The sequence below is a fragment of the Barbatula barbatula genome (assembly GCF_947034865.1).
Source record: "Barbatula barbatula genome assembly, chromosome: 6".
Classification (NCBI taxonomy): domain Eukaryota; kingdom Metazoa; phylum Chordata; class Actinopteri; order Cypriniformes; family Nemacheilidae; genus Barbatula; species Barbatula barbatula.
Window position 1 is genome coordinate 1,878,805 of NC_136765.1, and position 16,734 is coordinate 1,895,538.

The window sequence follows — 16,734 nt, forward strand, 5'->3', positions numbered from 1 at the left end:
AGAACTGACGCAGTTTTTTTGTTGTTATGTAACTATCGCATACTTTGGGTTTACATTTGGGAGAAAGAAAATAATAATTTGCTCGTCTTGATAACACTAAATTCTGCTTTACATGTTTACACCGAATGTTTATTTATTTACTAAGATAAACCCAAACACACATGCATGGGACATTAAGTTGCTGAATAAATGTAATAAATGAATAACGCAGCTGCAGAACAGTTTTTCATTTCTATCTTATTCAATCGCATCTCCTCATCAAACTGTAAATATGAGTGCATGGGCTTGAACCTCAATATACACACCTCAGTTCTCTTCTTTACCATCATCCTTGTATTCTATAGGATTTATTGTGTTTGTATTATACATCTCTAAGGTCTATGCATATATTGTGAGTCATATACGTGTCACACCATAGTTTTCCCAGCAGAGGGAGACTGAGAACACAAGACCTTCCACAGCTTCTGCTTAATTAACTGCTTGTTAAGTTGATCACCTGTGCATAGTTAGTTAATGTATATTTAAAGACATCCGATTGCTTGTATCTTTGCTCAGTCTTGAAGTTATCTGGCCTAGCCTATTGTTTTGTGTTGTCCTGTTTTTGAGCTAACTGGAAAAGTCTTTGTTCAGAGCTTTTGATCAACTTCTCGTTACATTAAGTAAAGATCATCTGTTTTCCTTCTAACCTGCTTCCTGTGGTTATCTGTCTGTTGGGTTCACACAGCACCATAGAACAGTGGTTATCCAGCAACACACTCTGGGTTCATATCCCGGGTGTGCCAATACGTTTCAAAATACATAGTCTACCTTGTGGAAATAAATACAGTTATTTGATTTCCTATGATAAGATTTAACACATGCGTGCACTTCCTGGATGAGCAGACTCACAGAACTTAATGTATCTTGAGGACAAGATCTTTCGACACGAGATCCTTCTTAAGTGATGTATTTTATTAGACCCGTCATCTTGTGCGCCAGTAGAGGGCGCTCATATGATAGTTGCTATTCTAAGCCTAACCCTGGACTTCATATTCCACAATCCATTATCTGGACTCATACCTCATTAGATTCAGCTGTGCACATTTATCCTCATCGACTGTCTATTTAAATCTAGTTCATTCTGTCATTCATTGCAATGTCTTGTATGTGTCTCGGTCACTGCACTTCTGCGCACAATAACGACATCTTGTGGTCAAACGGTGAATGTGCTGTCTGTCTGTCCGTCCGTCCGTCAGTCCGTCAGTCCGTCTGTCTGTCTGATTGTTTCATGTAATAAATCTCTTTTTGAAAACCCAAAAGCAATAAACATGTGATTTTCTGTGTTGTTGTGGTACACATGAGCCTATTGATGAATGTATTCATATATTAGTAATTTACCTTTACAGAAAATATCTTTAAGAATCTGTTTTGATCAACACATGAAGCCGATTTCACATAAACTTAAGCTTCAGTCCTAAATCTATGAGTCCATAGGTAAGGCTCATATAGACATCTATAATAAAATAAAATAACATTATTGTGGGATTATGACGTGCTTGTGAACTGGGGAGTAAAGTTTTTATAATAGAAGAAATTAAAGATGTTTATTAAGGAACAGGATTTGTTCAACACTGCGAGGGCAAAGTCTGTTTCTTGTTTTATTTAAAGCTTCACCTGCCTTGGAAAATATTCTCTCACGTGTGACTGAGGAGGCAGAATTGCATTCAGATTCTAGAGCAATAAAAGATGGAGATAGACACACTTCTGTGTGATCCAGAAATGCAACGGATCTTCAGTTCTTGAATATTTGAGTCACTGAGGAAGAGCTGAACTTCAACTGTGGCGTCTGCAGCTGCGCTTTTTCATTTTCCGGTTTCCACCACATGGCTGTGCAGTAGATCCCGCAGACCTGGTAGATGAAACAATACAAATAAAGTTATAAGGGAATTGAATGTTATTATCTGCAAATCTATGTCAAATGTAATAAAACACAAACACACACACACACACTATACAACAAACAGTACCTGAGTGGGACACATCGCTGCATGTGGCTCCTGTGGTCTCTGGTTCAGATGAAGTGATCTGAGAGGATGCTGATGGTGTGTTTTGAGCTGCACGTATGATTGCATCATATTCTTCTGTGAGGCGTTTCACAGCAGTCTGTGCATTTGACTGAATGCAGAGATCTGGAGATTTAAAGCGTGGATCAGGCAAAATTGAGTCATGACATTCATAGTCTTTTATGTAGACATCCGCTCAGAAAGAAGTCTTATGAGGCTGTTGCACAATTGCTGTCTCATCTTGAACCTGTGAGGTCTTTGAGGTAATTATGTGCCTCAGCATTGGTATTAATGGAATAACCTTTGACCCTGACACTCCTTGAAGTGACACATTACACCAAGACATTCATTTATATCTGGTACTCTTCTGAAGTCAAAGGTGTGAGGGTTGTCAGAGGCTTACAGCTCTGGCCTTTTTCACCTCTTCTTTTGCCTTCTCTTTGGCCTCCTTGTATTTTTCATCCACCCTTTTTTTCTTGTCTGCGGTCCAGAAGAGTGTAGGTTGGATCCAACATCCCTACAAAGTCCTTAAAGCCTTCAACAATTGAAAATGGCTCCTAACTTCTGAGTGCTTACCTGTTTATTGGATTTTGATATCATCCTCTAATGCAAATGAATAATCATGCTCATATAGTCTGCTTTACAGATGTTATGTTGAACATCACAGGCAGAAACCGGAAAACAGGTGTCCTTGCATCCTCATTTATAAATGATGCATATAAACAAAATAGGCCTAGAAATGTCCATATACAATCTTTCATGCACATATCAGGGTTTATAAAAAATAAACTTGCTCTGAATTAATGTGCACCCTACAGACACTCCGTGACCATGCGTACGCACTCTTTTACTGGTGTGAATGCTGTTTATGGTTTTTTTCAATCATTTTGAGGCCATTTGGGCCCCCCAAACATTGTCTGTGTATTTACATGAGCACTTCTTCCAGAGTGCACGCTCAGCTGGTTCTGCAAAATGTTTGCATCTCTGCAAGAGAAAGAGTTTTGTTAGTGATTTCTGGAGAAAACCTGTCTGCCTTTGATGTTGCTTGCTTTGCTGCAAGGTCAGCTCGTCGGCTTCCTGTAGAAATTGTTTCAGATACAAAAGTGTGTGTGTCACCGTCACACACAACAATGGCTAATGGGAGAAGAATGACAGATAGCACATCAGCAACCTGTGTGTGATTAAGAATGTTTTTACCATCATCTTTTACAAAGTTTCTGTGTTTCCACAGTGTGCCAAAATCATGAGTTACACCAAATGCATTTCTACTATCTGTGTGAATGTCTACATTTTTATTCTTTGCTAATTCGCATGCACGTGTGAGTGCAATGAGCTCTGCTGTCTGAGCAGAGAAATGGTCCCTAAAAATGATATCAATTGCTTCTTTGCTTTTGGACTTGCGATGTCTGTAATTGCAGACACTCTTTGCGGACAGCTGTATGCCGCGGTCAGTCATTTCGTGACCCAAAAATGAACAAATCGTTTTGCCAGCTGGACTTTGGAGACATTTACTTTGTGTTATTTTCTCTTATCTTTTAAACTGGAAAAAAAGGCCTGTGCACCGGTAAATTTGGGCATGGCACAACTATGCCTTTATTTTTTAATCTTTTTAAACTCATTAAATATTGGCCTCATGCCATTGAGGGCTTCTGGTTTGAGGGGGTATTGCTGTTTGCGTGGATGAAAATTACCCTTGGGTGTTATCACAACAGGCTCACAGTTCCTAATCAACCCAACATCATATTTTCCTGTTACCAACAGTTGAAAGGGCACCTTTCCCAAAATGTCTGGTATGTCAATACTCATCATTAATCTTTTTGTGTGTGAAAACACTTTGTAATAAAGTTCGTAAGAAGGGAAGGAAGGAGGCGGGAACCGGCGAACATTCAAACAATAAAACTTTAATTAAATAAACAATAAACACTGACGTAACTGACCGACAGCCACCTCACGGTAGACTGGCGGCCATAAAACATACACAAACTAAACACAGTTTCGGGCCCGGTCCTCTCTCGTCAACAGTCCTGCCGAACATCCTTTTAAGCTCCCAATCTCCTCCGTGATAAGATGCGGGACCGGTGCGCGCACAGCTGCTTCCACTTATCACTCACGCCACCGGCCCCGCGTCACGGCTCTCGTCCCGCCTTCCTCACCACACACTTCAAGTCCCCTTGTTGCTGACAGACAGGCATGATTCTCACGATGGACGTGCAACAAATTTGAATATTGCACGTCATCCCTTTTAACCCATTCTATGGCGTGCGCATATTTGTCAGAAAAACACCCACAGCTCCCCACACCATTGTAATCAACGTCATGAGGCTCTGTGAGGCAAAACTTTCTACATCATACTTACGTAGTTCAATATTACATCGTACAGCTGTACGAGCGCTGCACACGGGTCGTGTTGGTATCATGATCAATCTGTCATCATACACATTATGACTCTGCCCAGCAAATGAATCGGGCAGCAGTCAAACATGAGAAACCTGTGTTGAAATTTGACACTCCCCAACTCACATTGCACCCTTTTGACATAAATTATTTTACATTAGAGCCACTAGCATTTAGGGTAAACACAGCTAGTTTAGACTCTGGCAAATTTAAACACTTCTTGTGAATCCCAGTAGGATATTTGTTGCCCCTGAATCTATCAAAAATTCAAGCGGTTTGTTGCACACAAGCATTGTGCATTTTAGCAAAGTTCAGAAAGCGGTTTCATTCATCATGGAATGTGAGCTAAGCAGATCTTCATTGCATACAGTAGGAAAAAGCATTTCTTCATTGCATATGCTAAGGGAAATTATACTCACCACCCTCTGAATGATGCCTCACCTCCTCACTTCCATCTACCTTTTCTTTGACCTCCGCGCTCCTGGAGGCTCAGGACAGATACTGCGCCAGTGCCCCGTCTTTCCGCAATTGAAACATTTCTCTGGATCATAATTACTAGAGGGTTTAAAACCTCCTCTCCCTCGCCATCTTCCTTTTCCTCCGTGCTCTCCTCCGATATTCATTAGAGCCATGTGGAGTTCTTTATCTTGTGTGTGTTTCCTCTGAAGCTCTTTCTTGTCTGTTTGTCTTTCGGCGTGTACAGCATGACGGACGATCTCACTCATTCTCGCACGATCTGGCTCGATGCATGATTTTTCCACTTCTCGTCCCAGCTCTCCTCTGAGGTTCTGCAGAAAAGCGGATCTGAGATGTCTTTCGAACGGACCAATGTCTGGTCCGTCTGCATCAGGTTGAAGTCCAGAATGTTCTTTAAATACTTCCTCCAGCCTGGCCAAGAAATCCTCCACAGGCCATTTACCCTGTAACTTTCTTAGGTCAGATGGTTTCAGTTTGACTTTCAACAGTCTCTCTAATTCTTTCATTGAGGGTGAGAATTCTTTGCTAAATGTCAAAAGTTCTTTGTACATCGGTGCTGGTTGCGCTCTTTCCTGCTTTTGATGCACCACGGGCTGTGGCATGTGTGGCACTGGTGCTGGTGGAGACACTGGAGCTGCCTCGATCGGGTTCAGATGTCGGTGAGGAGGGACACAATCATCCTCCGGTTGTTTGTAACAAGTCATAGATGTGGGTAAAGAAGACAGAGGGGTTAAATCATTATACTCAGGCAAAACAGGGTACAATGGAGTTTTAGGCGGTGACAGTTCTTCCAAAGCCTTTTCTTTAAAAACATAGTTACATCTATTTGCTTCCTTCTCCCATAATTCTAAACATTTACACGCTTCATCATATTTTTCTCTTTCTTTTTTCCCATGTGTTCTCTTATTTTCTCTAATTTTGTGGTACTAAATGTACCGTTTTCTGGAAAGTTAGCTTTTTCTTTTAAATAGGGTACACCTTGTAAACTTCCCATTCCCCAATTTTCCCTCATTTCTCTGTATGTTGGTTTATCTATATTCACATGGGATCTTCCTTGCCCCATTTTTCCACGATTGAGTAGCCGCCCCTCTTTAATCAGGCTGTTTAGAATCTAACACGATTCTGAGTAGTCCCCCCTCTCATTCACAATTCTGTTCAGAATCTATTTAGGCTGTTTAGAATCTTTTTGACTCACCGTTTTTCACATTCGTGCCTTGCACTGAGTTCTTTTGGGATCACGTCAGCTTGGAGTCCGGAGTAGAGTTCTCTCGTCCCTGTATGGGGTTAGAGCTGGATTTGCTATGTCCAGGATGATCAGTCAACTCTAGTCCGTTCTCCGTCAGCCTTGTGATCCCATACCTCGTCGCTAAATTGTCGTGGAATTTTCTTATTTCTTAATCAAGGTGAGTTTTAAACACTTTAGACAAATGCAACACACAGAGAGCATGAGTTACCTTGCAAGGTATTTTATATTTATTGACATTCAGTCTGCATCACAAGCATGGTGCAGAGAGAAGGCGCCCTCCTTCTCGCTTACAGGGCTTATATATTATTTCCACGTGACACCCCCTCCCTTTGCCCCCTAGCAAGAATCCCGAGCTGGTTTATGAGAAGTGATGCCCGTTATTCCAAACAGAACATCTTGGCCTCTGCTCGAGGGCAAAAGCAGAGCGGTATGATGGGTATAGAGAAAAACATGATAACATTAGAAAAGAAAACATAGATAAACACTTCGTAAACATATAGACAGACACATCAAGAAGCTAGTCTAGAAAATTTCCATTACAAGTGCTAGACCCAAGAACTGACAATCACATCATCAATCACATGAATGGTTTTAACACATAAATCAGACAATGCACCAGCAATTCAGTGGAATTCACAAAGTTATGGTCTTGACCGTTCTTGAAATAAAATTCAGAGACCTCACAGTCTGAGACCGATATCAAAGACCGTCGAGGCCGAGACAATACCCAAGACCATCAAAAAATGGTCTTGAGACCGGTCTGGAGTACTACAACACTTGGTGTGAAAATGTCAAAGATAAACAAAGAGTCTACATAGGCCTATATCCAGAACCTGAGACATGATGTATTTTTGTAGGCCAACCTAATCGGCCGAGGTGAAGTAAAGAGCTAACCCAAGGCTATCAACAGACTACACTACGATATCTCAATATCAACCTCACCACCACCAAACCTCTGACAACGTTTTCAAACTTTTATTATAAAATGTGTTCCCTGGTAAGTATACTTACTCTGTGAATGGATCCCCAACAATGTTTTTAGAGATTTGTGGCCATGTTGCATTATTTATAAGAAAAGGAAGTAGTCGCTTTTAGCAGCCGCTATTTTAAAAACACAATTAAGGTTTAAAAAATCACAAACAGGTTATAACTGGTGTGTTTAATGTGGTAGATTTTACACACGAAAATATTTAGAAGTTTTGTTAGCCACAGTCCTTTTTCAGGCGAAATACCAAAAACTGATAAAAACACACATAGACTTTGGGGCGATGGAACCAGAAGTCTTTAAATGCTAACTCGCTTCCGGGGTTTTGCATGGAAAAATACGTCATCTCTGCGGCTCTCTATTTCAAGTGCAGGCAGTCCTGCCTTTAGCAACATGCGCTACTCTGTTTTTATCAAAGTAAAACCTACATATTGTTCCCAAGATTCAAAACCTACCGTTTGGTGTAAAACATGTTCACTGTAAAACTAACCCCAGCAATATCATTTCATTTTAAAATGTAGTAATGTTGATCATAAGTGACCCAGTTGGTGTAATAACCAAGCTGAAGCCTTTTTTGTGAACTACTGTTTTCAACATAAAAAGGGTCAGTTGTGGCCTAATGGTTAGAGCGTTGGGCTTTTGATCAGAAGGTTGCTGGTTCTAATCTCAGTGTCAGCAGGTCATGACTGAAGGGCCCTTGAGCAAGACACCTTACCCCTGATTGCTCTGCAGTAATGTGCCACTGTATAAAAAAAAACTACTTGTAAGTCGCTTTGGATAAAAGCGTCTGCCAAATGAATAAATGTAAGCAGGAGAAGCAATTTAACAGCAGAAGCGTACAGAACTGTGTAAGTGTATTTAAATTGTGTCTTGTTGAGTTTTAGTACTGTGTTAAACTGAGAAATCGCTCGGTATTTACTTCCGCTCTGTCACGTGGTGAAACCGCGGGTAGTTTCGTTCCTTCGTTCGTTATTGGGCTAGTTTCATTTGTTTGCTTTGTGTGCGCGTGTGATCTGAGGGCGGGGCCAAACGCCAGCACTGTTATTTAAACGGAGATTAGTGTTCAATCTGTAGGAGAAGCAATTTAGCAGCAGAAGCGTACAGAACTGTGTAAGTGTATTTAAATTGTGTCTTGTTGAGTTTTAGTACTGTGTTAAACTGAGAAATCGCTCGGTATTTACTTCCGCTCTGTCACGTGGTGAAACCGCGGGTAGTTTCGTTCCTTCGTTCGTTCTTGGGCTAGTTTCATTTGTTTGCTTTGTGTGCGCGTGTGATCTGAGGGCGGGGCCTGTTGAATTTAAGTAATTAGACGCGTATTTAAAAAGCGTCTTCCCACCGCGGCAGCGGTCGCGTGCAGCCCTCATCGCGTGAAGACCGAAGAGAGTAAAGACATCGACTCTACCTGCGCGCGACTCCACCGAGCGGGGACACCGACAGGGCACTTGAGTATTGCACTTCTTTTGTATTATTATTTTGCTGTTTTGTATCAACACCTGTAGTTTTTGTCTTACTTGTTTGCACTAACACTTATTCCTTTATTGTTATCTTAAATGTTTCTTCCTATTTTCTTTCTGCTTCTCTTAAATATGTGTTTTAAAATCCTTTCTGTTATCACAACACGAAAATCATCTGCCGCATGCCGAAGGCGACGCAATGCTAATAACCTTCACAATGTATCACTGTTAGCAACTGCCCCTTCTACTTTCCCAATAGGATTGTGGAACTGCCAATCTGCTGTGAACAAAGCTGATTTCATTACAGCTTTCGTTAAACATTCTGGTCTTTCCATTGTAGCACTTACAGAAACATGGATCAAACCAGAGGACTCTGCCACTCCCGCTGCCCTCTCAAATAACCACACTTTCTCCCACAGCCCTCGCATCACAGGAAGGGGTGGAGGCACCGGTCTACTCATCCCCAAAGACTGGAAATTCAATCAGCTAACACCCTTGTGTGACAACAGCTCCTTCGAGTTTCATGCTGTTACTATCACCCACCCTGTTAAAAGTCATTTTGTAGTTATATATCGTCCCCCAGGTCAGCTTGGACATTTCTTGGAGGAGCTGGATGTGCTTCTTTCATCCTTCCCTGAGGATGGTACTCCCCTGGTGGTACTAGGTGACTTCAACATCCACATTGGAAAGCCACAGGCTGCTGACTTCGTCAACCTGACCGCATCATTTCTCCTCGAGCAGGTTTCCACATCAGCAACCCACAAGTCTGGAAACCATCTAGATCTGATCTTCACAAGGTACTGCTCCACTCATCACTCTCAGGTCACCCCGCTGCACACGTCTGATCACTTCTTCGTCACCCTTGACCTCGACCTCACTGCTCCGGATATCGCTGATGTCTTACTGATGGTCACCTTCCGGCGCAACCTGCGGTCTCTCCCTCCCTCCTGTTTTTCCTCTGCTGTCTTCTCTGCACTCCCCCCCTCTGATGAGCTCTCTCTTTTGAATACAGACAATGCCACAGACACTCTGTGTTCCACGCTTTCATCCTGCTTGGACAACCTATGCCCTCTTGCATCTGGACCAGCCCGTCCATCCCCGTCGGCTCCCTGGTTATCGGATGTACTGCGTGAGCATCGCGCCAGTCTCCGGTCAGCTGAGAGAATATGGCGCAAGTCAAAAGACCCTGCAGACCTCTCTCTCTACCAATCTCTTCTCTCTTCTTTCTCTGTAGATGTCACCTCTGCAAAAACAGATTACTACCACTCGAGGATCTGCAACTCTCCGGACTCTCGAACGCTCTTCAAAACCTTCTCTGCTCTCCTCTGTCCGCCTGCTCCCGCACCTTCATCAGAGTTAACAGCTGCTGATTTTGCATCGTTCTTCGTAAAGAAAACTACTGCCATCAGCAGCCAGTTCTCTACGCCACCATCTGTCGAACCCGCCCACATCGCTGACACGTGTGTGCTCCCCGCCTTTTCTACTCTGTCTGAAGCTGATGTCTCAAAGGTCATTGGCTCCAACCACCCTACCACCTGCCCACTGGATCCCATCCCCACCCATCTCCTCCAGGCCATCTCTCCAACGGTTGTGCCTGCTCTGACCCACATCATCAACTCTTTGCTCACCACTGGGACATTTCCCACGGCGTTCAAAGAGGCCCGCATCACACCGCTCCTAAAGAAACCCACCCTGGACCCTACACTGCTAGAAAACTACAGGCCTGTCTCCTTTCTTCCCTTCATCACCAAAGCCCTGGAGTGAGTTGTGTTCAATCAGCTCTCCTCCTTTCTCATGCAAAACAACCTCCTGGACAGCAATCAGTCTGGTTTCAAGACCGGTCATTCCACAGAGACTACACTGCTCTCAGTCATCGAAGCCCTGAGACTGGCAAAAGCATCATCCATGTCATCTGTGCTCATCCTACTGGATCTGTCTGCTGCCTTTGACACTGTCAATCATCATTTACATTTACATTTATTCATTTGGCAGACGCTTTTATTCAAAGCGACTTACAAGTAGTTTTTTTTTTTTTTTTTTACAGTGACACATTACTGCAGAGCAATCAGGGGTAAGGTGACTTGCTCAAGGGCACTTCAGTCATGACCTGCTGGCACTGAGATTACAACCGGCAACCTTCTGATCACAAGCCCAACTCTATGACCACCAGGCCACAGCTGATCCCGTCATCACCTCTCGGGTAGGTCATTCAGAGTATCTCCGCGTCCCAACAGCTCAACACGGGGGTGCCACAGGGCTCAGTGCTTGGACCGCTACTCTTCTCCATTTACATGACATCCCTCGGCTCGGTCATTCAGAAGCATGGCTTCTCCTATCACTTCTATGCCGACGACACACAACTCTACTTGTCATTTCAACCGGACGATCCGACGGTTGCTGCTCGCATCGCGGCATGCCTGAGTGACATCTCGCTTTGGATGAAGGATCATCACCTGCAGATAAACCTTGCAAAAACAGAACTGCTTGTGATCCCGGCCAACCCAAAGATTCACCACAACCTTGCCATTCAACTAGGCTCATCAACGATTACACCGTCCAGCACAGCCAGAAACCTGGGAGTGGTAATCGATGATCGGCTTAACCTCACAAGTCATGTTGCCAGCACCACCCGGTCCTGTAGATTCATCCTCTACAACATTAGGAAAATTAGACCTTTCCTATCGGAGCATTCTACGCAAGTCCTAGTCCAGGCTCTTGTCCTGTCCAAACTGGATTATTGCAATGCGCTTCTGGCTGGACTTCCTGCTTGCACAATCAAACCTCTCCAGATGATCCAGAATGCGGCGCAAGAGTGGTCTTCAATGAACCGAAGAGAGCGCATGTAACTCTGCTCTTCATCAGGTTACACTGGCTCCCTGTTGCCGCCCGCATAAAGTTCAAAGCTTTGCTCCTGGCCTACAAGACCAACACCGGATCTGCACCATCGTATCTCCACTCGCTAATGCAGATCTATGTTCCTGCCAGATCACTGCGGTCTGCAAAGGAACAACGGCTAGTGGTACCATCCCAAAAAGGAAAAAAGTTACCCTCCCGTACCTTCTCCGGATCTGTTCCACATTGGTGGAATGATCTACCAGCTGCTACAAGATCAGCTGACTCGGTTGCCATCTTTAAAAAACACCTAAAAACGCATCTCTTCCGTCAACACATCGCTGATTGATTTTTCCTAATTCTCTTCCCTTTCCTTCTTTAAAAAAATAAAAATAAATAAATAAATAAAATAAATAAACTAACCTCACTATTCTTAGCTTTTTATACTGTGCTAGGCTTTAATGGACTAGTTTGATGCACTTATGTATTTTGTTGCCTATGTTGTTATAATTGCTTTCAATGTCTCCTCATCTGTAAGTCAAATGAAATTTGCATGCCGGGCTCCGCCCCCGGAAATCCGGCGTGCCCATTCATTCACCTTTTGTGCTGAGGAGCCTGAGAGCATCTCGTGACTGCTGCAGCGGACGGCTATTGTCGTGGCAAGAAGGACACAACGTCTTGTTCCCTCCATCAGGGAACAAAGGTTACATACGTAACCAAGACGTTCCCTTTCTGTCGGTCTCTCGACGTTGTGTCGAAGCCGACAGATGGGGTTCCTATTGAAAACGCCACAGCAATAGCCGCGTCACAATCTCCAGCGAAGCGATGTTGACCAGCCTAGGCGAGTCAGACGTAGCACTCTCGCGAGATTGTAACCTTCCAGTAGGTAGACAGGGGGACCCAGAGCTTTCAGAAAAGATGGGTAGCCCCTGCCCTCTATCAACTCAGACGGCCCCATTGGCGAGAGCCGTCCGGCCATAGGACCACTGGGTAAGCGCTATTCCCTCAAGGGGGAGGTGCGCTACGGAGACCACTTCCCACCCTCGGGGGGAATACAGTGGAGAATCAGCATGGTCTTACCGGTAGGGAAGAACCGATGGGAGGTATGTGCGAGAATCCGCAGGGTGGATGCCCACCCGGGGAAGGTCACGGGTTCCGGGGGGAACGACTCATGACGGAATCTCAGACGGAACCACCCTGCTGGGGGGTTACCACGTCTGGAGCACTGAGGTCGGTTAGAGTCACACGTCGATAACTCAACTTGTGCCCGCCAAAGGTGGCAGGCTGCTCCGCCCAGCCGCTGCCTTGAGTGCTTAGTGATGGATGGAATGCCTATTCTTTGCCCGAGGGGAAAGAAGGGAGGCAGGCGAGTGCGCACTGACCCACCTAAAGAGGGGGCTGGTGCTCGTCGCAGGCGTACGCCCTGCCGGTCGCCGGTCTTACCTGGTGTTATCCTGAAGGACTCGAGCTGACACCGGGTCCACGCGGAGGTTGTAGAACCTTGCGAAGGTGTGGGGCGTAGCCCAACCCGCAGCTCTGCATATGTCTGCCAGAGAGGCGCCCCGAGCCAGTGCCCACGAGGAGGCAACACCCCTGGTGGAGTGTGCCCTCACTGCCAGCGGGCACGGGCAATCCTGAGATCGGTACGCCGTCGTGACGGCGTCCACGATCCAGTGCGCCAGTCTCTGTTTGGAGACAGCTTTCCCCTTCTGCTGACCTCCAAAACAAACAAAGAGCTGCTCAGAGCCTCTGAAGCTCTGCGTGCGGTCCACGTAGAGGCGCAAGGCGCGTACTGGACACAACACGGACGGGGTTGGGTTTTCCTCCCCGATGGGGAGCGCCTGCAAGGTCACCACCTGGTCCCAGAAGGGAGTGGTGGGAACCTTGGGCACGTAGCCGGGCCGAGGTCTCAGGATCACGTGAGAATCACCGGGCCCGAAATTTAAGCACTCTGTGGACACGGAAAATGCTTGCAGATCCCCCACCCTCTTGATGGAGGCGAGCGCCGTCAGGAGAGCCGTCTTCATCGTGAGATGAGAAAGACCGGTCTCTCCGAGGGGCTCGAAGGGAGGCCTCTGAAGGCCCGCCAGGACCACATTGAGGTCCCAAGAGGGTACGGAGCGCGGTTGAGGTTGGTTAACCCTCCTCGCGCCCCTGAGGAACCTGATGATCAGGTCATGCTGCCCTAGAGGTTTTCCAGCAACTGGTTCGTGATGAGCGGCGATAGCGGCTACATACACTTTCAGTGTGGACGGAGAGAGCTTACTCTTACAGGGAACTCGTCTCTGTAGCCAGTGCTGCAGCGGTCTCATGTGCATCAACCCAAGGGGAATTACCCCCGCCGAGGACGACATGTGGCCCAGGAGCCTCTGAAAAAGTTTCAGGGGGACCGCTGGTCGCTGCTTGAAGAGTTTCAGGCAGTTCAGCACTGACTGTGCGCGCTCTGCCGTGAGCCGCGCCGTCATGGAGACAGAGTCGAGTTCCATACCGAGAAAAAAGGAACTCTGCGCAGGGGAGAGTTGGCTCTTCTCTCGGTTGACCCGTAACCCCAAACGGTCTAGGTGCCGGAGCACCAGATCCCTGTGTGTACACAACAGTTCTCGCGAGTGCGCTAAGATAAGCCAGTCGTCGTGATAGTTGAGCACCCGCACACCTCTCTCCCTGAGGGGAGTGAGGGCGGTTTCCACGAACTTCGTAAAGGCACGTGAGGACAGGGACAGACCGAATGGGAGGACCCTGTACTGATATGCTCGCCCCTCGAAAGCGAACCGTAGGTACGGCCGGTGACGAGGGAGAATCGAGACATGAAAGTACGCGTCCTTCAGGTCGATAGCCACGAACCAATCTTGACGCCTGCCGAACGTCAAGATTCGCCTCTGCGTGAGCATCCTGAACGGCAGATTCTGGAGGTGCTTGTTCAGGGTACGCAGATCTAGAATGGGGCGCAACCCTCCACCCTTCTTGGGGACGATGAAGTACGGGCTGTAGAACCCGCTGGACATCTCGGCCGAGGGGACGGGCTCGATCGCTCCCTTCACCAGAAGGGTTGCCACCTCCTCCCGCAGCACGGGAGCATCCCTGCCTCTGACCGAGGTAAAGAGGATGCCCCGAAACTTGGGCGGAGGTCTGGCAAACTGGATCGAGTAGCCGAGACGGATCATGTTCTGCAGCCACCTTGACGGTCTGGTGAGTGCTAACCAAGCACTCAAAGACTGCGACAGGGGCACTAGAGGTACGATCTGCTTCATCGCCCCTGGGGAGGGCGGTTCGCTGGCTAGCGGTGCCGGCCCCACCTCGTGGGGGAGCTGGCTCCGCTGATTTACCTGCCTGGCGGTGGCGCAGCTCAACGCATCGTCGAGGTGAGAGTGCTGAGGGCTGCGCAGTTTTATACTCGGCCTTGCGTGTCGCCACAACGCAACGTCGAGTTGCCGAACACCGTCCTGTGGAGGGTGAGTGCGGCTGGAAGGGGGACCCAGAGAGAGAGACTGCTCTTTTTGTGAGGAAGTGGGCGCTAGGCCCTGAAAAGAATGTTGGGACGGGGCAGGGACCGTCCCTTTCCGACCCGTCAGCGATAGAATGGCTGGGGTCGGGCCCGATCTCAATCTCCCCGGGTCCGGCTCGTCAGGAACGCTTCTGCTTCCGCGGCGGCTGCTGACGAGACGGTGGTCGCTTCCTCTCCATCCTCTTCCGGGGGGGCGCCTGAGGAGGGGGCACCGTTGCCGGAGCTGACGATGAAGAAGGCCGGGGCTGCTGGGAGGCAGACATTCCACGGGACCTCGACGGCCGAGAGGCGGTCAGGTCGCGGCGGGGCAAGATGTGCTTGATCGCCTCTGTCTGCTTCTGCACTGCCGAGAACTGCTGAGAGAAATCCTCGACAGTGTCACCAAACAGCCCTCCTTGCGAGATGGGAGCATCGAGAAAGCGAACTTTCTCGGCTTCACGCATCTGCGCAAGGTTTAGCCAGAGGTGTCTCTCGTGGACCACTAGTGTGGACATCGTCCGACCCAAAGCTTGCGCTGTCACCTTCGTCGCCCGGAGGGCAAGGTCGGTGGCAGCGCGGAGCTCCTGCATGATCTTTGGGTCGGTCTTACCCTCGTGGAGGTCTTTCAGTGCCTTGGCCTGATGGACCTGCAGGATGGCCATGGCATGAAGAGCTGAGGCAGCTTGTCCAGCAGCGTTATAGGATTTCGACACCAGCGATGCCGAAACCCTACACGGCTTAGACGGGAGTCTAGGTCGAGACCTCCAGGTGGCCGCCGTCTGCGGGCACAGGTGCACCGCGACTGCACGTTCAGCCTGGGGGACAATCGACGTAGCCTCTAGCTGCCCTGCCATCGAGGGAAGAGAGGGCGACAGAGTCAGCATGACGGGAACGAGCCGAAAAGGGGGCGTTCCAGGTCTTGCTGAGCTCCTCATGCACCTCGGGGAAAAAAGGTACAGGGGGCGTGCGCGGCTTGGGGCGTGGGCGCGAGCGCTGGGGCGTGGGCGGTGCGCAACACTGCAGCCCGATGCTCGCGGCGGCCCGATAGAGCATGGCCGACATCTCGACGTCTGCTTTTTCCTGAACTCTATCTCCGGACGGAGACGGCTCAAAGGAATCGTCAGGGTCGGATGCCAGAAGGTCGCCCTCCGATGCTGCGAGGGACATCTCATCGGCGTCACGCATCGAGGCCGATTGCGTGACGGAGGAGTAAGACGGTGTGGAACCGCCTTCCTGGGAACGGTCAAACGAGCGAATCGGGGCGTGAACGGTACGCGAGCCATCGGCTGACGGATTTACGCTCACGGAAATCCCCATGCCACCCAAGCTGCTCGCCGCTGCTGACGGCGGGGCCGTGGCCACCGCGGTCGCAGAGCGGGAAGCAGACGAGGTGGTGGCTGGCTCTCGAAAGAGCGCAGCCACCCGTGACCGCAACGTCTGTATCGCCATCCGCCCGCAGTGCGGGCAGGATGACTCCACGAAGGCTGCCTCAGCGTGTTGGACCCCCAAACACCTGACGCAAGCATCGTGTCCGTCCCCCTCCTCAATGAGGGAACCGCAACCACGAGAGCAGCGGGACATGCCACGCTGAGAAATTTGCTCTTTTAGGAAATATCTCTTTCAGAAACACCTCTGGAACTGCTGAAACGCCGGGGGGATGATCGCTCGGAAGGGACAATCCGCTGCACCACGTCAAGAATTCAGCTGTAGTGGTCGTCATTCGATGCGAAGGCTCCGAAGAACAAAAGGTGAATGCATGGGCACGCCGGCTCCCCTTTTATACCCGGATTTCCGGGGGCGGAGCCCGGCATGCAAATTTCATT